At 48.5% G+C, this 8,981-nt stretch overlaps 1 pseudogene; it reads right to left on the minus strand.

The window, feature by feature from the left end:
* Positions 1-251: 251 nt before the first annotated feature.
* LOC103605077 lies at positions 252-8,222 on the minus strand (annotated as a pseudogene).
* Between the last annotated feature and the right edge of the window lie 759 nt (positions 8,223-8,981).

Consider the following 8,981-nt stretch of genomic DNA (forward strand, 5'->3'; position numbering starts at 1 on the left):
AAAATTTACTTTATTCCTTCAAATATTCAGATTTGTACTTGGGAACCAGCCAAGCCCCTGTGATAACATGGTCACTGTTTGCAGAGCCTCCCACTACCCACTGTGGACAGAGGTCAGTCTGAGGGCTGGCAGCTCCCCTGGCCTCCGGCCATTTTTTCCTGCAAGGTGGGTGGTGGGGCAGGCATGGGCCTTACCTCTTGTGAGCAGCAACAGTGGGCTTCCAGGCCTCAGGGAGTCCTCATCCATGCTGCTCACACCAACTGCTTCAGCTTCCAGATGTGCCTGGTGTGCCAAGTTCTGAGCACATCAAGGTCATTAGAAGCATCCAGGCAGGAAGGGGCAGAGCCCTTGCCAGCAGAGTCTGGGGCTCCCTGAATGGGCCTCGTGGCTTCTGGTCCCACCTGGGCTCTACTTACTGTGCAGTCCGGCTGCCCGTCCCCATCAGTAAGCTCTAGCTCATCCAGGTCTTCATCTTCACCATTGGGGCCCACCCTTGTCTTGTGGCTGCAGACAGGGTGGTAGAAATGCCATGTGGGGGAAGGGTAGCCAGAAGTGCAGGGAGTGTGAAGGCCAGCAGGAATTGTGCCTTCAGCAGGAGGTAGTCCAGGTTGTGCTGGATTTGTTTCCACACCAGCCAGAGCGAGGCTTGCAGGGCTCCAGCCCAGGGCTAAGCCTTGCACCTGGCAACTGACGTGGCCTTGTGCTCAAAAGCCTTCTTGTGGAGCAGGAGGCCAGACAGTGCTCGCAGGCTGCACAGAATAGGGGCTGGTAGGGCAGCCTGCTCCCCAGGCCAGGCACACATGTCCCCCATACCCCGTTAGCCACTTGCATATGGATGTTTCATTCTTCTGGGAGAGCAGACCCAGGTCTGGGGCTCCCTTCTCAGGCCCAGACCATGTTTGGGGGTAGCCTCTTGAGGCCCAGAGGCCCCTTGGGCTCCCATGTCCCTGAGCGGGACCCTGGTGTCCCTCCTGGACCACTCTCTGGGCTGGCAGCACCATGGACAGGCATCTTGCTTGATCAGGGGAGCTCTGCCACAGGATGGTGGGCATGGGAGAATGTACTGGTTATAGAAGTCTCCTTGGCCCTCTGGGACTCTCAAGGGTTATGGGCTGTATCACCACCCACTTCTGCAGGACTTTGGGATGGGAGTGATATTGCAGGGGTCAAGGAGTCTGTCCTAGAGGAAGGATCTAGTTCCATGTTCCTGGGACTTTGGGCTGCCTCACTCTCCAACCCAGCTGACAGGAGAGTCCACAGCAGCCCTGTGGGGTCAGGGGTACTTCCCAGCCTGGGAAGGCCCACTGCAGCTGGCACAGGCACAGGCACAAGCCCTTGGGCTGTGAGCACCCAGGTGACGGGGAGGTATGTTGGCCACCACTTGGGGCCTACCCTTGTGCATGCCCAGAGCTGACATCAGGCTGAGGGCCTGGACCGGCAGCTGAGTGGGGGTGGGAGCTAGAGGGAGAAAGGGTAAAACCTTGGGAAGGCCTTGCTTCTGGGATGTGGTAAGGGTCTGAGACTTTCCGAGTTAGCAGCAGCTCACAGGGACCTGACTGGGGCCCAGGGCAGAGGTTTTGGAGGCGGAACTGGATGTACACTCAGCCCCTGTGGAGGTAGGAGCGAAGGGCAGGGATTGCAGGGTGTGTGTGGAAGGGGTGTGTCTCATCCTTGGCTGAAGTCCCAACATCTTGCCAGGAGCCAGGGGCACTTGGACTCGTCACTGCCGGGGCCCCAGGCCCAGAGAGTGCTTGGTTTGAAATGGTGGCTGGGGAGCCGTGAGGGGGTGGGCGGAAGTGGGGGCTGGAGGATCATAGGCCAGGAGACCCGCGGCTGTGGCAAGAGAACAGCAGGTCCCTGGGAGGCCTTCCTGGCACAGGTCTCCCAAAGCTACTTCTCCTGAAGCAGCTCTGACAGAGTCTTGGGCTTGGGCTGGGTGCCACATGGAGCCAGCAGGGACAACTGGGACAGGGTGGACTTGGCCCAGTGGGACTTCAGCCCTCGGCTCGCTTTGTGGCTATCTCTCTGTGCAGCTCCTCGAGCTGGCACATTGGGAAGAGGCAGCCTGGAAGGCCACTGCTGAAGACATGGCAGTGGCTCCTGAGTACCAGCCTGGAGCAGCTTGGATGGCTAGGCCTTCCTCTCTCAAAAGACCTCCATGCAGCTGGCAGTATGAATCTGGAACAGTAGAATAAAAAGGTAAACACTGGGGTGCTGTTCAGGCGGGCATGCTGAGCTGCTTCCTGATGACATTGTCTTGAGTCTGCGCCACAGTGGGTCTCTGGGGAACCTGAATACAGGACAGGGACAAGACAATATCACCCACTCAGGGGATCATAGCCAGCAAAAGCCTGTTCACAAGGAGCCTCCTGTACAGACCACGTCTCTGGCACTGCTGTCCATTCTGGAAGGTTCCTTACCACAGCTGCTGCACATGGGGCCCAGCCATGCTGTCACAAGGGCTGATCCCCAGAAGTGAGCTGGGCAGGGGTGGCTGCCTCAGTTTCTCCTTCAGCACATGGCTCCAGGTGGCCATGTTGGTCCTGAGCACCCTCAGCATGGTCTCTAATGGCACCCCAATGTGCAGATACTTCCCATCCTTGCAGACCAGCTCCTCTGTGCTTGCCAGGTAAGTGTCTGCCAAGTGTGGGTACTGAACACCTCTCAGGATGTCCTGTGGGTCCTTCAGGGGGCCTGTGCCTGGCTCATCTCTACTCCAGGAGCTGAGGTGATGGCAGAAACTTCCTTGGACCCCTTAGCAGGGCTGGGGGAAGTGATTTGGCCTCCTGACCAGCCCCTGCACCTCTTCTCCATGGCTGGCACATGCTCTGCCTGGCAGGAACTCACAGGTCCACATCTGGGACCACATACTGCGAGGACAGCAGCACTTTGCCACCTTCCTGGGTCTCCTCTTGCTTGCTCCTGAGTCCTCAATGCTGCTGCTGCTGCTGCTGCTGGTGTTCCACTGAAATCAGCCATGGGGCGTCTGCCACCTCCTCTGGAGACTCTGCTTCTTCCCAGTCATGATTTTCCATTTGTGCAGACACTGGAAGCCTGACTGATGGGGTAGTTCAGGAGCTATTTTTGCCCAATAACCAACACTGTATTTTTCTATCAATTCAATTAATCATTCCTCTTTTGAATTCCATCATCCCTTTTTGAAGCAGAAATGCAATCTTCTGAGATATTGATCTTGTTTTGGCATTGGGCATCACTCCTACCTGGCACCTCTTCCCAGATTTTAAATGAATCCTGCTCCCCCTACTTGGCAACACTGTGAAGCAACTTAGCATCTTCCTGTGAGGCCCAGAATTCCTTTTTTGGGCTAGGATCCAAGGTTCTGGTCCACTGACAGATCAGCTGCATGGAGTCTTTCCCTTCCATGTAGTAGACAATTCTGCGGTAGGGGATGTGGCTCCCAACATGCATCTTCTGGGTGAGCATGTCATCGTTCTCCTCTGTCCACTCCTTGCACTTTCAGGGCTTTGTTATGCTGCTGGAATTTCTGCAGGCACTGAAAGTTACCACAGCTGGTCCCCAGCTTCTCTTTGACTTTCTGCCATTCCAGGTGGCCAAATGGGGCTGTGATGGTCATCAGCTGCTCCATCTCCTCCCTGCTCCATTCCTGCTTTTTGATGCTAAGGTGCTCAGAGTTCTACCAGAGCTTCCAGATCTCCTTGGTGCTGCACCCTTCTTCAAAGTTGATTTTGGAAATCTCCCAGTCATGGCTGTCCAGCATCTTCCCCAGCAAGGCCTCCTCTGGGAGCTGGCTGATATCCTGGACTTCCTTCTCCACTTCCTGGGCTTTCCTCTCCAGGGTCTGCCTCTCTGGCTGGCTGGAGGCCCTGCTCTGCTTCTGCCACATGTACTTGAGCTTCAGTAACTTGGGCTAAAGCATATGCTGAGGGAAGTTGCTCACCACTAACTTTGCAAGTGAGGCTTTTCTCCAGTTTTTCCATTTGGTCCTGAGGAGCTCCTCAAAAGCCTTGATTCCCTGGGCAGCCTTCTCACATGTGCCTTCATTGGCGAGAGGCCCAGCTCTGGTGAGCTGGTCCTTGAAGTATGGCATCATGAAGTGCCCTATGTAAATGTCTGGGGGCAGGCTATTCACCCTGGAGCCTTGAGACCCAGCCAGCTTCCATATTTCTTCATGCTATTCCCAAGTCCTCACTGGGAGGCAGAATCCGAGTTGAGACGTGATTCTGAGAACTCTGCTTGAATACTCGAGGAACTAGGAACCAAAATCCTTTCTAGCTCCTTGATCTCTTTGCTGTTTTCTCTCTTTCAGCATCTATATCCATGATTTCTGTAGTTTGAAAGCTGGGAAGTCCAAGGTCCAGGGAACACATCAGGTGAGGCCCTTCTTCTTGGTTGCCTGAACAAGAGAGATAACCTTCTCCCTTGTTCTCCTTATAAAGCCATCAGAACCACACCCTTGATAGCTCATTACTTCATGAATAGGTTAATCCATTCATGAGGGCACAGTCCTCAAAATCCAATCACCTCTCAAACGCCCCACCTTTCAAACATCAAAATTGGATTTCCCACCCTCAACACTGTTAATGATAGTGACCAAGTTTCTAATACATGCAATTTGGGGGACACATTTAACCCACAGCACCCACCTTCACTGACATCAAGGACTGCCCATTCTGCTGGCATCTCGCTCTTTCCTAATGGGTGAGTACAAGCAGCTGCCCACCCATGGACAGAATCTCCCCATGAAGACAGTGGGCAGGAGACAACTCTCTCCAGCCCGAGATCTTGAGATCCTACCCCAGACTCAACTACTCCCCCAAAAGGCCAAGCCTACCTACCCGTCATGGCTGGGTCCAATAGACCCAAGGAAGGCACTGGTACATCAGTGGGGAGGGTGGATGGCTAAATGCACTGGCTTGGGAAACATGATCCAAACCCACTTCTGCCTCTTGCTAGCAGTGGAATCTTGGGCAAATCACTTGCCGTCTCTGAGCTTCAGCTGCTGCATTTGTACAATGGGGTGAGAAGTAGCTGGCACCATCCCAAGAAGCACTTAGCACAGAACCCAGAGCACACTGGCACCTCATACTTGAGCTAGACAGACAGAGGCGGTGGCAGGAAGAAAAGGGCAGTAGCTCCTGCAGCCCAGCCTGCGTCAGTTGGAGTCCAGGGATGGGGCCACAGCTTGCTCCCAGCTAGGGGCACTAGGGACAGAATTTCTCCAGTCCACATCCCCAGGCCTCGGCCCTTGGCTCCTCAGGACAGGTGACCCCTCAGCAGGGAGAGCCCAGGAGCTGCTGGTTCCTGCACCCCGCGCAGTGGCTCACCTGACAATAAATTGTTTCACTCATTATCACTAGTTCATGACACATTTACATGATCATTCTTATCTTTATACAAAAATAACCCAAATATAAATTGTTTCCCAGTAAAGAGTTTGGCTACAATGTCCTCCTTATCTTCCAAATCACTTCAGTTATGTTTATGCCTAGGATTCTGTGATTCCTCTATGCTAAATTAAGAGTGTATACTGTCTCAGAGAAATTAACCAAATATTCTAGGTCTTACAGCTTGTGACTATAAGGGAAGCAGCACTTTTTTTTTTTTTTAATACCCAAAGCATAATGAGATGCATCCCTATTAGATTGACTGCCCACAAATAACATCCTCGAAGTGTATCCTCTTTATTTGTGAGATTTCCTTGGAGGGAGTTTCTCATGGGCCCCAAACCAGCTATCAAATGAATTCATTTCACAGTGTCCTCCTTGTTTTCTGCCTCTTGTACTTCAATTTTCTTCTGTTCTCTTCTGCTTTCTACAGAGCTGCTTGTAGAGGCTTCACCCATCATGATAGCATCAGGTAAAGGTCAAGGTTACTGTTTCAGTCACTTGCAAATTTCTAACCCTCAGGATGCCTGAGCAATTCAAGGTTCCATGTGAAGTGAGGGGAATGGTTTCTTTAACTGCTCTATTCCCCAGCTTGTCACCTGGGTTTAAAGCAGCTTTACTTGTACCTAGAACTTAAAGATATTGTCAAATACTTCTTCAATCCCTCTGATAATAGAAGTTCTGAAATAATCCCAAAGAATGGGTGAGAAGCAGATGTCATGTCATTCCCTATGCCATCCTCCCCCTTCTCCTAATGTCCTGACTCCAGTCAAAGTTTCTCCATCCTTTCCAGTTACAAAATGAAGGCTTCAATGTTTGCCAGTGGAATCAAATGGGTACTAGTAACTGAGAGCATAGTTGTTCTTTACATTGGTAACTTATAACTATTAATGTAGTTTCTAGTTTCTAGCTACTCAACCAGCTACTCAACTTCAGCTCAACTAGCAAACCAAAGACTCATTACAAAACATTTTCAAAGTCTGATTTCACAGTATGCAATTTAAAAAATAGCTCTAATTTGTCATTCCAAGAGAGAACGTTATACTCTGACAATAGAGCCAAAAGGAGGTAGGGTTTTTATATTTCTATGCAGGATTATACCTCAATAGGCGTCATGAAAGTAAAGTAAATAATGAGTACAATAAGTTCCTATTTCATCTCACGCTGGCACTGCTGTGCGTCTTTCCTACTTTGTCATAAAAGACTAGCATTAATGAATAAAAGATCCTGCTGTCACAGAGCTCCATCTCCAACTCTGGATGACATCTGGTTCCCAGATTTTGAGAATCATGGTATGGTGCAAGTCTCTATTTTTTGAGAATCACAGTGCCTGTTTAGGAGCTCTGTCAGCAGTGTTAGAGCAGAACAGACCTCTCAGCTGAGACCCTACATCTAAACTTCTGTGTAGATATCAAATTTGGAAACTGAAAGCTTCTGTTTACATTAGAAGTATTTCTAGCTTACAAGGAAAAGAGCAGTCATGGCTGATTCTGACAACTTAATTTCAGAAAGTTATAGATGGATGGAGAATGGAATGTCTATTAAGGACTAATGAATTCAAAATTTATTCATGAAGGTGTCTGCATTGGCTGAGCATTTCTTTTTGAAAAATTTATTTACTCAGTGGATAACAGTTATTAAGTTGCTACTCCATACCAGGTGCTGTCTACAATAGGGATAAAGATGACTAAGGCAACAAACAAAAACAAATAAAAGAACATCTGAAGTTGCCAGTTTTAGAAAATTTTTGGCAACAATGTGGAAGACAGGAAGGGGGGTGTGATGAGAGAGAGAGAAGACCTAACTGGTCATTGCAATACCCAAGCAAGTAGTGATGAAGGTACAAATAGAAAGTAAAAGATGAGAATAGATTCAAGAGATAATTCAAAAAAAGAACTGAAATAACCTATTGAGTATGAAGGATGAGGGAGGCGGAGGAATATATGGCTCATAGGACTTTACTTTCCTGATTGAACAGATGGTGGTGTCTTTTCTTGAAATAATGCCCTGAGAGGCGGGGCAGTTTTCTGTAATGATTGTGGCTAAAGCAATTAAAAGTAGATCAGTTATGGGCATTGTGACAACTTTGTGAGAGTGTATGTATGAGCATGAATGTGAGTGGCAGAAACAGTGACCTAATTTCCTGTTATTTAATGTCAGTTTAGGGAAATAGCTTAAGCATTTGTCTAACACTCAGTAAAGTCCAGATGCTAATAAAATATTTTCCTGATAGTGTTAAACTGAAAATAATGAGCAGTAAGTAGTATGGGTTTACCAGCAAATAAACCCTAAACCAGGTGAACAACATGGCATGACATCTTGATTCTACTTGTGTCACCCATGACTAGGCAGGCACATCAAGAGATTGTAAGGAGAAGAAGAGATATGTGGAGAGTGAGGCACAAGTGAGGCACATATGTAGGACCAATTTTGTATATATTACAGTGTATTGCTGAGATAGTACTCTAATCCTTACCTCCAAGTATTCATGTTCAAGTCCTAGAGGTTCAAGTAAAACTCAATGAGTATGCCCACTCGCCACTCTGAAGAATATTAAGAGCATGTGTGTAACTCAGATCAAGGGTGTAAGGAATTCGTTCACCTCAGCAGAGAGCACAGTTCTGTCCTGGATTGCTTTTGGCAATTGCTGGCTGTACTAATACCTTGTGCAGTGAGGTCGGGAATAGCTCCAGAAGTTTTGGTGGCAGTAGCATTGGTACAGATATCAGTTCTTTTGAGATTGGAACAGCAGAGAGCACAGTTCTGTCCTGGATTGCTTTTGGCAATTGCTGGCTGTACTAATACCTTGTGCAGTGAGGTCGGGAGTAGCTCCAGAAGTTTTGGTGGCAGTAGCATTGGTACAGATATCAGTTCTTTTGAGATTGGAATGAGACACCTTGGCATATTTTGGCAGCTATCACACACAGAGTAGGCAATGGCAAAGTGACTTGTACAAGCACAAGCAACAGTATCACACAATTGCACTGATCACTGCAAGGAGTCTGAACCAGGGAGGGAAAAATGGTCAGACTGCCTTATGGTTGAGAAGAGATTATTACTCAGAATGTGGTATGCTTTCCTGATATAGGGGTGAGGCTTTGGCTTTATGTAGTTTTCTATGGATAAGTTTTCACTTATGACATTGCTAAGCCCAAGAAACCACATAAAATCACGAACACTTGGTACAGTCTTATTCTCTGGAAGGTATGGAGCTAGTTTGTGATTGTAGCCAGAGAAGAAAATTAAAGCAATGCCTTTAACAAATGACATCATGCATATCAAACTTGCTAACATTTCTTCCAATACCTCGAAGTAGGAAAAATTCACAACTGTGTACAACTAGATGAAATTACTGTTATTTTTCTGTGCTGCCAAATCTTGTTTTTTTTTATTTATATGTATGCTAAAACTATCAAAAGAATGTTCTTATTTATGAGTCACTTTTAGAAATGTCAATGGCCATACATACTTCCAAAATGGTGAGAATTTTCTTTACTGAACAAATCTTAGGCTAAGGAACCCGCCCCCGCCCCACCAAAGAAAACAAAAAGATGGGCCGGCCCGGTGGCGCACTGGATAGTGCGCCGCTTGGGAAGCGCGGCGGCGCTCCCGCCC

The sequence above is a fragment of the Galeopterus variegatus genome, unplaced genomic scaffold, assembly GCF_000696425.1.
Source record: "Galeopterus variegatus unplaced genomic scaffold, G_variegatus-3.0.2 Scaffold5574, whole genome shotgun sequence".
Lineage (NCBI taxonomy): Eukaryota > Metazoa > Chordata > Mammalia > Dermoptera > Cynocephalidae > Galeopterus > Galeopterus variegatus.